The 17,389-nt window shown below is 46.6% G+C and overlaps 1 long non-coding RNA gene across 2 annotated transcripts in view; it reads right to left on the minus strand.

The window, feature by feature from the left end:
* Nucleotides 1–10,892, minus strand: part of LOC126995762 (uncharacterized) — a 48,073-nt gene extending 37,181 nt beyond the window's left edge. The window contains exons 1-2 of one of the 2 annotated variants that reach the window (XR_007750689.1): nucleotides 10,656–10,892; nucleotides 9,742–10,290 (exon numbers count right to left, since the gene is read on the minus strand). This is a non-coding gene — a long non-coding RNA (uncharacterized LOC126995762). Of the gene's footprint in view, nucleotides 1–9,741; nucleotides 10,291–10,352; nucleotides 10,423–10,655 lie in introns of those variants that run through there. The other variant, XR_007750690.1, reaches the window with a different exon arrangement.
* Nucleotides 10,893–17,389: the final 6,497 nt, after the last annotated feature.

The following is a 17,389-nucleotide window of genomic DNA, read 5'->3' on the forward strand; positions in this document are numbered from 1 at the left end:
ACACCGTGTCTGATAAGACAGGTATTTCATATGGGGTGCCTCAAGGGTCTGTTCTTGGCCCTATTCTCTTTAATATTTATGTGAATGATCTTGCTTCATTCTTCCTCAACTGTGACGTCATTCAATACGCAAACGACACCCAAATTATTCTTTCAAGTAATATTGATAATTTAAAGGACCTTATACAAACAGCTGAAGACTAAATTAGCTAAAGCATACTTTAATGCAAATGGTCTAATGCTCAATGACCCCAAAACAATGTATCTTTATTGGATCCAGAAGGCTTTTATCACTGATTCCAGCCAAAGTGGCTCTCGGAGGCGCTGCAAAAAGTGACCATGTTACTCCCTTCCTTAGGGAGCTGAAATGGCTGAAAATAAATCACCAGTATGTGTATGAGATAATAACACTCACATATAGGATAATCAACCATGACCTCCCTGAGTGGTTGCTCCCATTAGCTCGTGTTCGTGACAGTCAATGTCACCATATAAACACCAGGCAGACTGAACACCTACATGTACCCCGGTGTAACACTTGCCTTGCCACCAGGTCTTTCCAAGTGAGTGCTCCCTCACTTTGGAACAACCTGCCTCCTGTTGTACCTGCTGACCTTGGCTTAACTGCCCGGGTGGGATAATGATCGCTGACCTTGGCTTGATTGCCCGGGTGGGATGTTGACCTTGGCTTGATTGCCCGGGTGGGATGCGGCCCTTAGCTTGATTGCCGGGGTGGAATGTGACCCTTGGCTTGATTGCTCTGGTGGGATGCGGACCTTAGCTTGATTGCCGGGGTGGGATGTGGCCCTTGGCTTGATTGTTCTGGTGGGATGCGAACCTTAGTTTGATTGCCGGGGTGGGATGTGGCCCTTGGCTTGATAGCTCTGGTGGGATGCAGACCTTAGCTTGATTGCAAGGGTGGGATGTGGCCCTTGGCTTGATAGCTCGGGTGGGATGCGGACCTTTGCTTGATTGCCGGGGTGTTATGTGGCCCTTGGCTTGATTGCTCTGGTGGGATGTGGACCTTAGCTTGAATGCCGGGGTGGGATGTGGCCCTTGGCTTGATTGCTCTGGTGGGATGCGGATCTTAGCTTGATTGCCGGGGTGGGATGTGGCCCTTTGCTTGATTGCTCTGGTGGGATGCGGACTTTAGCTTGATTGCCGGGGTGGGATGTGGCCCTTGGCTTGATAGCTCGGGTGGGATGCAGACCTTAGCTTGATTGCCGGGTGGGATGTGGCCCTTGGCTTGATTGCTCTGGTGGGATGGGGACCTTAACTTGATTGCCGGGGTGGGATGTGGCCCTTGGCTTGATAGCTCAGGTGGGATGCGGACTTTGGCTTGATTGCCATGGTGGGATAATGATTGCTGACCTTGGCTTAATCGCCCGGGTGGGATGAGGAAAATTGGCTTGATTGCCCGGGTGGGATAATGATTGCTGATCTTGGCTTAATTGCCCGGGTGGTATGCGGACCTTGGCTTGATTGCCCGGGTGGGATAATGATTGATGACCTTGGCTTAATCGCACGGGTGGGATGCGGACCTTGGCTTGATCGCCCGGGTGGGATAATAATTGTGGACCTTGGTTTAATCGCCCAGGTGGGATGCGGACCTTGGCTTAATCGCCTGGGTGGGATGCGGACCTTGGCTTGATCGCCCGGGTGCGATAACGATTGCGGACCTTGGCTTAATCGCCCGGGTGGGATGCAGACCTTGGCTTAATCGCCCGGGTGGGATGCGGACCTTGGCTTAATCTCCCGGTAGGGATGCGGACCTTGGCTTAATCGCTCGGGTGGGATAATGACTGCTGACCTTGGCTTAATCGATCGGGTGAAATGCAGACCTTGGCTTAATCGCCCGGGTGGGATGCGGACCTTGGCTTGATCGCCCGGGTGAGATAATGACTGCGGACCTTGGCTTAATCGCCCGGGTGGGATGCAGACCTTGGCTTAATCGCCCGGGTGGGATGCGGACCTTGGCTTAATCGCCCGGGTGGGATAATGATTGCTGACCTTGGCTTAATCGCCCGGGTGGGATGCAGACCTTGGCTTGATCGCCCGGGTGGGATGCGGACCTTGGCTTAATAGCCCGGGTGGGATAATGATTGCTGACCTTGGCTTAGTCGCCCGGGTGGGATGCAGACCTTGGCTTAACCGCCCGGGTAGGATGCGGACCTTGGCTTAATCGCCCGGGTGGGATACTGATTGCGGACCTTGGCTTAATCGCCCGGGTAGGTTACTGACCTTGGCTTAATCGCCCGGGTAGGATGCAGACCTTGGCTTAATCGCCCGGGTGGGATGCAGACCTTGGCTTAATCGCCCGGGTGGGATAATGACTGCTGACCTTAGCTTAATCGCCCGGGTGGGATGCGGACCTTGGCTTAATCGGCCGGGTGGGATAATGATTGCTGACCTTGGCTTAATCGCCCGGGTGGGATGCAGAACTTGGCTTAATCGCCCGGGTGGGATAATGATTGCTGACCTTGGCTTAATCGCCCGGGTGGGATGCGGATCTTGGCTTAATCGCCCGGGTGGGAGGCTGACCTGGGCTGAATCGCCCGGGTGTGATAATGATTGCTGACCTTGGCTTAATCTCCCGGGTGGGATGCGGACCTTGGCTTAATTGCCAGGGTGGGATAATGATTGCGGACCTTGGCTTAATTGCCCGTGTGGGATGCGGACCTCGGCTTAATTGCCCGGGTGGGATGCGGACCTTGGCTTAATCGCCCGGGTGGGATGCGGACCTTGGCTTAATCGCCCGAGTGGGATAATAATTTTTGACCTTGGCTTAATCGCCCGGGTGGGATAATGATTGCGGACCTTGGCTTAATCGCCCGGGTGGGACGCAGACCTTGGCTTGACTGCCCGGGTGGGATAATGATTGCGGACCTTGGCTTAATCGCCTGGGTGGGATGCAGACCTTGGCTTGATTGCCCGGGTGGGATGCAGACTATGGCTTGATTGCCCGGGTGGGATAATGATTGCAGACCTTGGCTTAATCGCCTGGGTGGGATGCAGACCTTGGCTTGATTGCCCGGGTGGGATGCAGACCTTGGCTTGTTTGCCCGGGTGGGATGCAGACCTTGGCTTGATTGCCCGGGTGGGATGCAGACCTTGGCTTGATTGCCCGGGTGGGATGCAGACCTTGGCTTGATTGCCCGGGTGGGATGCAGACCTTGGCTTGATTGCCCAGGTGGGATAATGATATATACATACACTTATAAACATACACTCTGTTCTCATGTACACTTGTATATACTCAAACCATTCACTTTAAACACACACACACCACATTATACTCATCCTTCAGCTCTTCTCATATGCACTAACATGCCCACTAGCAAAACAACTCACTCAAACTGTACCCACTTATTCTGATACCACTCTTGGATTAGTTAATGAAAAAATCTATGCAACGCCTTCCTTCATGACTGCATTTGGATAATCCTAGGAACAGCGGCTCCTACCTGGTCCGCATTAAGGGCACGGTGTGGTGGTAATTACAACATTACTAGCACGTACGACGGGGTTTTGACAAGCGGACAGGCGTGTTTATGTCTCCTCTCTTCTTCCTCTCCCTCCTCTACATAAACATTTTCTTCCTGCAAAATTCAACCTCTTCCCTTTTTTTTCCCTCCGTCTATTCCTCTTTCTTTTTTCCTCATCTCCTTTTCTACTTCATTTTTTCTTGCATCACTACCACCATCAAGACCACTGCCAACATATCCATCCTCTTCCTCCTACTCCTCCTCCTCCACCTCCACCTCCACCTCCTCCTCCTCCTCCTCCTCCTCCTCCTCCTCCTCTTCCTCCTCCTTCTCCAAGATGCCGAGAACTTGGACTGTCTAATGTATGGGGGAGAAAGGATCAGCTCAACAACATGATCCTTCAGAATTCCCAACCTGACACAGCTCCAGGTACTGACGCCACACCTGCTCTCATCAGTGATATGGCACCTCAAGCTGAAGCCACTCAACGCCCTTATTGCGAAGATGCTCATTTGCTTGACTCTAAGGATTGGCAGTCACGCCAGCCTGCTGCCACCGTGCCGCCATACCAGGACAACCCCATGAATCTACTCCACAGCGAGACCGACCAATCACACCACTCTAATCACTCTGAATTGCACCTTTCTAATACTGACCTGCCTCTCTGCTCCGACATTCAGAAAATTGACCTTGATATTGAGAGCATTAAAAACCGTATAAATACCAAAGACTTGGAAATCGAGCTACTTAATGAAGAAGTCAGGACTGCTTACGAAACAATTAGGTCACTGCAGACACGAGTCACCCATCTGGAACAAGAGCTTCAGTCTAGCACCAGCAGGGAAGAGCCCGTGACAAGGAGCTCCACCCCACTTTTTATTTTCTTAAATTAAAAAAAAAAAAAAATTACGTCGTGGCCTATTGCGCCGGTAGGCTTGTTCCCGGTGAATCCTGATGGTCGGCCCAAGGCTTCTTCCCGATGGGGCCTGATGGTCGGCCCAGCCCGTTCTGGCGCAGGCGAGTGTTTATAGTGGCGCCATCTTGCATTGGCTCATACTGCCCTCCCGGAGCTCATCTTTAATCCTAAAATTTAGTGTCCGGGTTGATAGATGGTCTTCTGGACAGCATGTGGGTAGTTTTAAGTCACTCGGCGGCGGCTGAAAAATCCCAGCAGAAAAATGACCCTATGAAACAAAGCGTTTGTCAGGTTGTACCACATGTAAAGCTAGTCCAATTCAGTGCCCAAATTGAAACATATAATGAACACTTGCTAAGATGGGGTGAATCAAATGGCGTTAAGATCATCAAAACCACTCCTTTCTTCATACTTAGCACTGGTGATTTAGATGATCTCTGCTTTGAATCTGATGAAAATAACTCAACACTTAGTAGACTTGGTGCAGTCAGACTACTTGACTCAATTGATTCACAATGTCCTGACTTTAATTTATGTAAGAACTGGAATAAATTTAAAACGGCCCCTTTATCTGTAAATAATGTTAATAAGATTACACAAACTTCGTTCCCAAAACTACCCCTTCACCGTTCCCACCCTGTGCTACAACCTCTATCCCACAGATCGACCCCCAGTGCTACCCCCCCACCCCCCACCAGGCCCCTATGTACGCAATGCTGTCCCTCACAGCTTCCGTGGCAGACGGGAGCACAGTGGACGGGAGCACCTAACTGCTGCATCGCGGCCCGACACAGACCCCTTGCCAATTCCTGCCGCTCGCTGGAGTCATCACGTGTATGGGAGGGCCACGGCCAGCCACAACACTCCTCCATGGCGCCACGGCGATGAGCAGTCTCAGCCTGTCTCGAGCTGTGCACCTCACCACGCAGCTCCGAGCTCGCCAACTCCTGTCACTCGCTGGAGTCATCACGTGCAGGGGAGGGCCACGGCCAGCCTCAACACCGCCCCCCCAGGGTGCCACGGTGATGTACAGTCTCAGCCTGTCTCGAGCTGTGCACCTCACCATGCAGCTCCGAGATTTGGCTGTTATAACTGTGGGGAACACAACCATAGACTGGCTACCTGTCGATTCGACCACAGACTGAGGTGCGGTAATTACCGTCGCATTGGTCAAAAAGAAAGGTTATGCCAGCTTCCTGTCGAATAGGAGTCCGGCCATGAAGACAGAGCCACTTACACGAAAAAAAAGGACATATTGGAAATTGAACAAATCAATGCACAAAGTCTTTTATGTAATCTTGACGAAATACGTCTTTTAGTGAACGAACGTCAACCTGACATTTTATGTGTGAGTGAAACCTGGTTGACCAATGATGTTTTAGACCAGCACATTGCTATGCCTGATTTTAATGTATATAGACGTGACAAAAGCAGAGGTGGAGGAGTGTGTATATATGTTAGGAATATTTGTACTGTCACTGTGATTGATGTAAACATTGACCGAGTCGAGGGGATTGAGGACTTATGGCTTACCGTGCAATGCCGAAAACTACCTTCTATAACAATTGGCTGCATGTACCGTCACCCGCACGCTAACTCTTTCAAATTTTGACTACATTTTAGATGTTTATATTATATACACCTCAGAAATAAGCCTTTTTATGTGTTGGGTGACTTTAATTGTATTTTTTTTATCTAAAAACAACAAAATGGAACAAGTAATTAATAATACAAAACTAAGTCAGTCAGTAAATTAGCCAATAAGAACTACATCCCTGTCGGCAACATTATTGGATCTTATTGTGACAAATAATCCTGCCTTAGTGTTGGACCATGATGGTATTGTTTGCCCCATTGCTGACCATGACTTGCTAACTCTCACTCTTGACATTGCCAAACCTAAAAGGCTACCTATAACAAAAACATTCCGAGAAATGAAGAACTACTCACCATAATTATTCTGTAATCTATTAATATCAGAAAGTAAGACAGTAGATAACATCTACATTACTGGTAATGTCAGTACTCAAGTTAAGGTTCTTAATGGTGTCTTTTTGAAATATCTTGATTTTTGCGCACCCTTAGTGACAAAGGAATTGAAAAGACCCTTTGCTAAATGGCTTAATGAAGAGTTAAGAACTTTGATACAACAAAAAAACAATGGCTTGCAAGCCTGGAAAAAAGAGAAAAGCAACGTTAACCTAGTAAATACTTATAAAAACTTAAAGTGCCAAGTCAGAAGATCTATTCACTACTTTAAATCCGAGTTCTACAACAAAAAATTTGACAACAAAGGTAATAGCAAAATCATTTGGAACACCATTAAGGAACTTATCCCTAATAATAAAAGCAGTAATCTGCCTGTCACATGTAACCACAAAGAAACTACCATGCAGACTGCTAAGCTCTTCAATGATTTTTTTGCTAACGTTGGTAGAATCACTTTTGAAAAGACGCAATTAGGTGACTCCTCACGTCTCCCAACTGCAGATCCAGTTGACATCACTGATCCTAACTGTCTCTTCAGACCTGAGCCTATTGACTGGCAAACTTTAGTCCTTACCATTGCACATATGAACAATAGTGATGCATGTGGGTCTGATGGGATACCACTGAGATTCCTTAATGATTCCCTTCCTGTTATTTTCTCCTATTTAACCACCATCATGAACACGTAAATAGTCACAGGAGTTTTTCCCACAGCAAGGAAATTCTCAATCGTGGTGCCAATCCTAAAGACTAGTGATGTAAACGACCCCAGTAATTATCGTCCCATATCTCTCCTCCCAGTCCTCTCCAAACTACTAGAAAAAATAGTTTCATCACAGTTGATTCAGCATCTGGAATCAAATCACCTACTTATTAATGCTCAGCATGGCTTCAGACCAAAGTTATCAACTACCTCAGCTCTATTAACACTAACTAAGAATCTATATTCCAACATGGATAATAAAATGTTTCTGGTCTCACTCTCTGCGATTTATCAAAGGCCTTTGACAGCGTTATTCATGTTATTTTACTTAAAAAAATACCTTAAATGCAATGTGGATCCATTCTGGTTCGAGAGTTACCTTAGTGACAGAACACAATCAGTGCGATTAAATGACACCGTGTCTGATAAGACAGGTATTTCATATGGGGTGCCTCAAGGGTCTGTTCTTGGCCCTATTCTCTTTAATATTTATGTGAATGATCTTGCTTCATTCTTCCTCAACTGTGACGTCATTCAATACGCAAACGACACCCAAATTATTCTTTCAAGTAATATTGATAATTTAAAGGACCTTATACAAAAAGCTGAAGACTAAATTAGCTAAAGCATACTTTAATGCAAATGGTCTAATTATCAATGCCCCCAAAACAATGTATCTTTATTGGATCCAGAAGGCTTTTATCACTGATTCCAGCCAAAGTGGCTCTCGGAGGCGCTGCAAAAAGTGACCATGTTACTCCCTTCCTTAGGGAGCTGAAATGGCTGAAAATAAATCACCAGTATGTGTATGAGATTATAACACTCACATATAGGATAATCAACCATGACCTCCCTGAGTGGTTGCTCCCATTAGCTCGTGTTCGTGACAGTCGCCGTCACCATGTAAACACCAGGCAGACTGAACACCTACATGTACCCCGGTGTAACACTTGCCTTGCCACCAGGTCTTTCCAAGTGAGTGCTCCCTCACTTTGGAACAACCTGCCTCCTGTTGTTCACTTTCAAATCACGTCTCAATTTTTTTTTTACTTAATAGGCAATTTTCCCAGAGCTTATCTAACTTTTATTCAACTTTTAGTTTTTGGTCCCATATTTGATTTGATTTATTTTACATCTGACTGTGATAGGCCTCGCCCTGTTAAATCTTTTTCTTGTTTTTATTTTGACTCAGCACTGTTGCTTTATGGTCTAATACTTATTAGCTCTCTGTGCCTGAATTTAGTTTTTAACACGTCTGGCTAAACTTCACTGGCCTTATTGTATGGGACTTTTGTTATAAATCTAATTGATTATAAGATATATGTCAAGAATAGCCATTGTAATAATGGAAATAAGTTCTATTCTATTCTATTCTATTCTATTCCTCCTCCTCCTCCTCCTCCCGCCCCGCTGATGAGAGCTCTGCCTCACGATTTTCTCTAAGTCCATTGTTATTGTTTCACGAGCGCCTCTACAGACAGACTGAGCCTGATAGGTGCCTTGCAGTGCACCATACAAACTAGTTCCTAACCCAGTAATATCCAGAACGCGCATGGATCATTACGATTTCGGACATAAATCGGTCTTTACGAGTTCTACGTTATTTTCTTCTCTATAATAAGGTAAATAATAGCGCAAGTATTTGTATTTTGATTTTAAACGATTATATTCCTGATATATTACTACGCGGGGTCTATCGCTGCCAGCCGCCACGTAGCAGTCTGACAGTCTTCCTCGCGGCGCCATGATGGAAGGACAGATACAACTAAGGATAAAGACGAGATGACTTTAGAATTTACCCAAACGATGATTTTGAGATAGCTTTAAATATTCGAACGATGACTATATGAAGAATTTACCTAGTGAAAAATGTTTGGTATAGAGGAGGAAGGAGAGTAGAATAGGCAGGTAAAGGTAAAGAAGCGCGGCCTCAGTGCTCCTCCTCCTCCTCCTTATCATCGTCATCATCATCTAACTTAGCAACTACCCTCATCTGTGTTCCTCTTCTTCTTCCTCTCACTGTACTTTAAGATCGTCTTTTTAATCTTCTATTCTCTCCTTTCTTTTGTTCACATCATTTAATCTTTCTTAATTCTTTCTCCCTCGTTATCTCCTTACACTATTTTCTCTTATTTCAAATTTCCTTCATAAGTGTACACGCATGTGTGTGTGTGTGTGTGTGTGTGTGTGTGTGTGTGTGTGTGTGTGTGTGTGTGTGTGTGTGTGTGTGTGTGTGTGTGTGTGTGTGTTTGCCTGGTTATTGTGATCTGCGCAGTACAGTTTTCTCTTTATTAGACATTCCCTCCTATAAAGAAACGGTCTCTGCCGGATGGTGTCGCAAGAACAGGTTTTCGATGCTGAATCCACGGTCGGGAGTCTATCCGGTTTTCCATCCTAGAATTGATAAACTCGGTTTCATCAGCATAAATACACTTAAAAAATATATTAACTTTATCTTCGTCCTGGCATTTTGTGAAGAGCTAAACAGTCTTCCTGCTAGGGCCGGGGCCGGGGGCCGAGGGGGAAGCCTTGGGCCACCTCACGGCAGAGACGGAGTTACTGAGGGGCCCCGAGGAGGTCCCCGTCCCCTGCAGGCGGTCAGAAGAGGCCGCCAACACCAAATGCCCTCAATATATGCGTTACCCTAACCTTGATGACGATCCTATGGAGAACAACGTATAGTTGAGTGATGACGAATCGCGGCCACACTTTGAGGAAGAAGCACAATTACCCTCAAAAAAGAAGGCGGAGACGTTGGAAAGGGAAGTCATTAACGAAACAGATGAAATTAGTAAAGAAACAAGAAATTACAGTTGTTGAAAGACAACTGAAGGTGCCGTGAACCCTCCACTGCATCTTTTACGGAGATTGTGAAAACAAAAGTTGTTGTACGTAGAAAGAGGTGAAGAAAGGGGTAACAAAACTGTTAACCCAGCCTCTTGGGGGGCAAGCCAGCCCAACTAAGAGCCGGTCCCAAGCCCGGAGGAATGGGGAGGGTTGCTGACCTTGGCTTGACTGTCCGGGTGGGATGCTGACCTTGGCTTAACTGCCCGGGTGGGATAATGATCGCTGACCTTGGCTTGATTGCCCGGGTGGGATGTTGACCTTGGCTTGATTGCCCGGGTGGGATGCGGACCTTAGCTTGATTGCAAGGGTGGGATATGGCCCTTGGCTTGATTGCTCTGGTGGGATGCGGACCTTAGCTTGATTGACGGGGTGGGATGTGGCCCTTGGCTTGATTGCTCTGGTGGGATGTGGACCTTAGCTTGATTGCCGGGGTGGGATGTGGCCCTTGGCTTGATAGCTCGGGTGGGATTCGGACCTTTGCTTGATTGCCGGGGTGGGATGTGGCCCTTGGCTTCATAGCTTGGGTGGGATCCGGACCTTTGCTTGATTGCCGGGGTGGGATGTGGCCCTTGGCTTGATTGCTCTGGTGGGATGCGGACCTTGGCTTGATCGCCCGGGGTGGGATTTGGCTTCATAGCTCGGTGGGATGCGGACCTTAGCTTGATTGCCGGGGTGGGATGTGGGCCTTGGCGTGATTGCTCTGATGGGATGCGGACCTTAGCTTGATTGCCGGGGTGGGATGTGGCCCTTGGCTTGATTGCTCTGGTGGGATGCGGTCCTTAGCTTGATTGCCGGGGTGGGATGTGGCCCTTGACTTGATAGCTCGGGTGGGATGCGGACCTTGGCTTGATTGCCAGGGTGGGATAATAATTGCTGACCTTGGCTTAATCGCCCGGGTGGGATGCGGACCTTGGCTTGATTGCCCGGGTGGGATAATGATTGCTGATCTTGGCTTAATCGCCCGGGTGGGATGCGGACCTTGGCTTGATTGCCCGGGTGGGATAATGATTGCTGATCTTGGCTTAATCGACCGGGTGGGATGCGGACCTAGGCATATTCTCCTGGGTGGGATGCAGACCTTGGCTTGATCGCCCGGGTGGGATAATGATTGCGGACCTTGGCTTAATCGCCTGGGTAGGATGCTGACCTTGGCTTAATCGCCCGGGTGGGATGCGGACCTTGGCTTAATCGCCCGGGTGGAATGCAGACCTTGGCTTAATCGCCCGGGTGGGATATTGACTGGTGACCTTGGCTTAATCGCCCGGGTGGGATGCGGACCTTGGCTTAATCGCCCGGGTGGGATGTGGACCTGGGCTTAATCGCCCGTGTGGGATAATGATAGGGGACCTTGGCTTAATTGCCCGGCTGGGATGCGGACCTCGGCTTAATTGCCCGGGTGGGATGCGGACCTTGGCTTAATTACCCGGGTGGGATAATGATTGCGGACCTCGGCTTAATTGCCCGGGTGGGATAATGACTACGGACCTTGGCTTAATTGCCCGGGTGGGATGCGGACCTTTGCTTGATTGCCTGGGTGGGATGCGGACCTTGGCTTGATCGCCCGGGTGGGATAATGATTGCTGACCTTGGCTTAACCGCCCGGGTGGGATAATGATTGCGGACCTTGGCTTAATCGCCCGGGTGGGATGCAGACCTTGGCTTGACTGCCCGGGTGGGATGCAGACCTTGGCTTGATTGTCTGGGTGGGATAATGATATATACATATACTTATAAACATACACTCTGTTCTCATGTACACTTGTATATACTCAAACCATTCACTTTAAACACACACACACCACATTATACTCATCCTTCAGCTCTTCTCATATGCACTAACATGCCCACTAGCAAAACAACTCATTCAAACTGTACCCACTTATTCTGATACCACTCTTGGATTAGTTAATGAAAAAATCTATGCAACGCCTTCCTTCATGACTGCATTTGGATAATCTTAGGAACTGCGGCTCCTACCGGGTCCGCATTAAGGGCAGGGTGTGGTGGTAATTACAACATTACTAGCACGTACGACGGGGTTTTGACAGGCGGACAAGCGTGGTTATGTCACAAGGGGTTTATTTTTCCACGCTGGCCTCACGATTTTTTCTAAGTCCATTGTTATTGTTTCACGAGCGCCTCTATAGACAGACTGAGCCTGATAGGTGCCTTGCAATGCACATTACAAACTAGTTCCTAAGCCAGTAATATCCAGAACGCGCATGGATCACTAGCTAATGATTTATCTGCAAGTTATTCACAGGTACGAACGACGTCACCGTCTGAGGAACTCCTGGAGAAGTACCGTAGGCTCATCCAGCAGTATAAGACTAAATCCCCTAACATTTTGATTTCAGGAGTTACCACCAAGAGCGATTCAGCTAAACAACCGCTTACAGACTGTTATTTGTAGGGAGCTTGACGTGGAGTTCCTAAACGCATGGGACCATTTCTATGGACAAAATGAGCTCTTTCACAACTTGCACCTTTCTCCCATCAGCCAGACCAGACTCTCCTCTGCAAGCGTGTCATCCGAACAAAAACGAGTCACGGCCACGTCCCTCCACCGCGTGTAAATAGACGCATCACATCAAACCCGTAACCGTGATCCCGCAAGTACCACCACCTCTATTACCAAGCCTCTAGATAACTAAAAATCCTAGTTTCAATGCGCGTAGCCTGAAACAAATTTGATGAACTGAGATGTCCTGCTTTAACAGAAAATTTTGACATAATTGCTATAACTGAAACATTTATCGACACCACAAATATTGACTTAACTGAATACAACATAGATGGCTACAGACTCTTCAACAAAGATCGTGTAAACCGTAGATCAGGCGTCGCCCTTAAAGAAAAACATTTGGCAACCCACTGACAAAACACCAGGAAACAGTAACATTGAACATTTGTGTAAAAGTTGTAAAATTGCAAAAGTCAACCTATAAATATATCTGTCACCTACAGACCTACGTTGGCAATCACTGATGACGACCAAAGAGAAATGTACAGCGTCTTAAAGAAAAATTTAGTGAACAATCAGGTGACTTACATCTCCTCCCATATCGACTGGGCGACACTGTCAGGTACAGAAGGAGTCAATAGAATGATCGAATTTCTAGAAGAAAATTATCTAAGCCAAATGGTTTCTGAGCCAACTCGATAATATACTCGACCTTGTTATAACGACCCAAGATAACCTAGTCAGTAGTGTCACGGTAGGAGAACACCTCGGTTCTTGCGATCATAAATTAGTGCGCGTCGACATTAAAGCTCAATCATCAGTGACTGGAAATAAAGTAAAGGTAATTTCAAAGAGCTAACTATCGTAGAAATAATCAAAAATACGTATCAGATGACGGCAACGTAGAGGAAGCCTGGCTAAGCCTTAAAAATCACTTACTCTCAGCAGAACACATTCGTCCCCTTGTGCGAGAAGCGAATTAACATTATAAATAAAGCCCACCGTGGTTTAATAGCGAAATTAAACAATCAGTCAATGAGAGAAAATTGTTTTACAGGTTAAAGAAAGAACAAAGCACGCCTGAAAACATTAGACTTTATAATGATGCCAGGCGACGGTAAAAAGACTAGTAGGTCAGGCAAGCATTAGCATAGAAGAAAATATTGCAGCCAACTGTAAAATAATCCGAAATCTTTCTTCAGTTAATAAACAAGAAAGGCGATCAAAAGTGGTATTGGACCTTTAACAAACAGCGAACTAGCACTATTCACTGCCAAGTACATGATATTAGATCATAAACAATCAATTACTATTTTGTGACTAAGTAAGTCTTCCTCTCGCTACCACCAACACCAGTACTATTAAATATGAGCATGCATTGCTAAAATTTTGAAATAACAACCGATGAAGTCCTTAAAGCTCTCCATTCACTTAAAACAAATTAAAGTCCTGCCACAAAGGGTCTTCTGCTGACCAACAAAAGCAATGATATAATACTCTCCTCCTCACAACCGTATTCAATATGTCCTTGCAGATGATACCATATATATGTCAGATTGGAAAACATTAACGTGATACCGATTTTTCAAGAAAGGAGACAAAAAGTACCAGTAATTACAGGCCCATTAGTCTAACTTATTGTAGGTAAGCATTCTATATGCTGAGGGCATAATTAGAGACAATATTGATGAATTACTAAAGCCACTCATTGATTGAGGATCACAACATGGCTTCCGAAACAAAAGATCCTGCCTATCAAACCTATTAACCTTTTATAACAACCTCTCACTGTTTATGACGTAACCAAATCACTGAATTAGTCTATCTTGATTTCTAAAAGCGTTTGATAAAGTCCTGCATCATAAAACTATTTACAAATTAAAGCAAATAGGTATTGACGGTCAAGTAAACCAATGGATCGCGAATTGGTTGAGCAACAGACAACAAGAGTAGTGATTGACGGATAACTCATATGGGCGCCTCAGAGTGGGCGTCCTTTTAGGGCTCAAGCTCGCCTTGGCCAGATCTTATTATTACATCAACGACGTGGATGTTGGACTTCAATAACCGCATTAGTAAATTTGCAGACGACACAAAGATTGCAGCACTGTCTCATAACGATCAACACAAGACGTGAACATGACCTAAGATTTACTGTCGGATAGATGGGAGATGCTCATGCAGTGACAAGTGCCAGGTCTTCAAGTGGAACAAATACAGGATATCAAATCACCACTTAGTTAACATTAAACTCAAAGCGTTCAATGCGTCAAAGCAAAGTTATGAGTCAAATCGCGTCAAACTCAAATTCTCACAGCAATGCATCGATGCAGCAAATAAACGAACAGAATGTTGGGCTTCATTAAAAGAAACTTTGTATTCAAGAATAAAGATGTATACTCTACTACAACAGTTTAGTCAGACCCCACTTGGAATATATATACATGTATGCATGTTATTGTGTCTAAATGATATGAGAAGGTGTTCAGTGTCAGAAAACGAAAATTATCCCTTCCTTGCGCAACAAATCCTACGAAGAAAGGCTTTATGTAACATATGTTCTCCTTGAGAAACGTCGCCTCCGAGGAAAACTGATCGAATGTTTTATTTTAATGTTTCACGAATGTGAGCACAGATCAACATTATTTATGATCGATGACACTTTGCGCACGAGGAACAATGGCGTATATGTCAGATGTAGACAAGTATTCAGACTGCAAATATTTTCTTCACCAACGTTGTAGTGCGAATGGAATAAGCTTCCACCGTCAGTGGTCCAGTGTAACACGATTGACTCCTTCAAAATAAGCTCGACCGTCACTTCCTTCAACTTAATATCAACTAGAGTAGAAATGCAATTGTCTTATGATTAATGTAAAATCACTTAGGTTTGGACAGACCACCAATCTGGACCATGGGTCTGCATGGTCTGATTTTCTCTAGCTAATCTGTAAATCTCTCTCTCTCTCTCTCTCTCTCTCTCTCTCTCTCTCTCTCTCTCTCTCTCTCTCTCTCTCTCTCTCTCTCTCTCTCTCTCTCTCTCTCTCTCTCTCTCTCTCTCTCTCTCTCTCTCTCTCTCTCTCTCTCTCTCTCTCTCTCCTTTCTTTGTTCACATCTTTTGTATCTTCTTAATTCTTTTCGCCCTCTTTCTCTCCTTACACTATTTTCTTGAAATTTGAAATTTCTTTTCGTGTGTACACTGTACACGCATGTGTGTGTGTGTGTGTGTGTGTGTGTGTGTGTGTGTGTGTGTGTGTGTGTGTGTGTGTGAGTGTGTGAGAGTGTGTGTGTGTGTGTGTGTGTGTGTGTGTGTGTGTGTGTGTGTGTGTGTGTGTGTGTGTGTGTGTGTGTGTGTGTGTGTGTGTGTGTGTGTGTGTGTGCCTGGTTATTTTGATCTGCGCAGTACAGTTTTCTTTTATTAGACATTCCTCCTATAAAGAAACGGTCTCTGCCGGATGGTGTCGTAAGAACAGGTTTTCGATGCTGAATCCACGGTCGGGAGCTCTATCCGGTTTTCCATCCTAGAATTGATAAACTCGGTTTCATCAGCATCAATACACTTTGGAAAAATATATTAACTTTATCTTCGTCTTGGCATTTTGTGAAGAGCCAAACAGTCTTCCTGCTAGGGTTGGCGGGGCCGAGGGGAAGCATTGGGCCCCTCACGGCAGAGACGGAGTTACTGAGGCCCCTGAGGAGGTCCCTGTCCCCTGCAGGCGGTCAGAAGAGGCTGCCAACACCAAATGCCCTCAATATATGCGTTACCCTAACCTTGATGACGATCCTAAGGAGAACAACGTATAGTTGAGTGATGACGAATCGCGACACACTTTGAGGAAGAAACACAATTACCCTCAAAAAGAAGGCGGAGACGTTGAAAGGGAAGTCATTAACGAAACAGATGAAGTTAGTAAAGAAACAAGAAATTACAGTTGCTGAAAGACAACTGAAGGTGCCGTGAACCTCCACTGCATCTTTTACGGAGACTGTGAAACAAAAGTTGTTGTACGTAGAAAGAGGTGAAGAAAGGGGAACAAAACTGTTAACCCAGCTTGGGGGCAAGCCAGCCCACCTAAGAGCTGGTCCCAAGCCCGGAGGAATGGGGAGGGTTGCTGACCTTGGCTTGACTGTCCGGGTGGATGCTGACCTTGGCTTAACTGCCCGGTGGGATAATGATCGCTGACCTTGGCTTGATTGCCCGGGTGGGATATGTTGACCTTGGCTTGATTGCCCGGGTGATGCGGACCCAGCTTGATATCCGGGTGGGATATGGCCCTTGGCTTGATTGGTCAGGATGTGACCAGCTTGATTAAGGTGGATGTTCTTGGCTTGATTGCTCTGGTGGGATGCGGACCTTAGCTTGATTGCTGGGGTGGGATGTGGCCTTGGCTTGATAGTTTGGTGGGATCCGGACCTTGCTTGATTGCTGGTGGATGTGGCCCTTGGCTTGATAGCTCTGGTGGGATGCGGACCTTAGCTTGATTGTTGGGTGATGTGGCCCTTGGCGTGATAGTTGGTGGGATGCGGACCTTGCTTGATTGCCAGGGTGGATGCCTTGGCTTGATTGTTCTGTGGGATGCGGTCCAGTTTGATTGCCGGGTGGGAGGGCCCTGACTCTGGATAGCTGGTGGGATGCGGACCTTGGCTTGATTGCCAGGGTGGGATAATGATTGCTGACCTTGGCTTAATCGCCCGGTGGATGTGGACCTGGCTTGCCCGGTGGGGATGTGGACCTTGGCTTGATTGCCGGGTGATAATGATTGCTGATCTTGGCTTAATCGCCCGGTGGGATGCGGACCTGGCTTGATTGCTGGTGGTGATAATGATTGCTGACCTTGGCTTAATCGCCCGGTGGGATGTGGACCTTGGCTTGATCGCCCGGGTGGGATAATAATTGCAGACCTTGGCTTAATCGCCCGGTGATGCGGACCTTGGCATAATCTCCTGGTGGATGCGGACCTTGGCTTGATCGCCCGGTGGATAATC

The sequence above is a fragment of the Eriocheir sinensis genome, chromosome 8, assembly GCF_024679095.1.
Source record: "Eriocheir sinensis breed Jianghai 21 chromosome 8, ASM2467909v1, whole genome shotgun sequence".
Lineage (NCBI taxonomy): Eukaryota > Metazoa > Arthropoda > Malacostraca > Decapoda > Varunidae > Eriocheir > Eriocheir sinensis.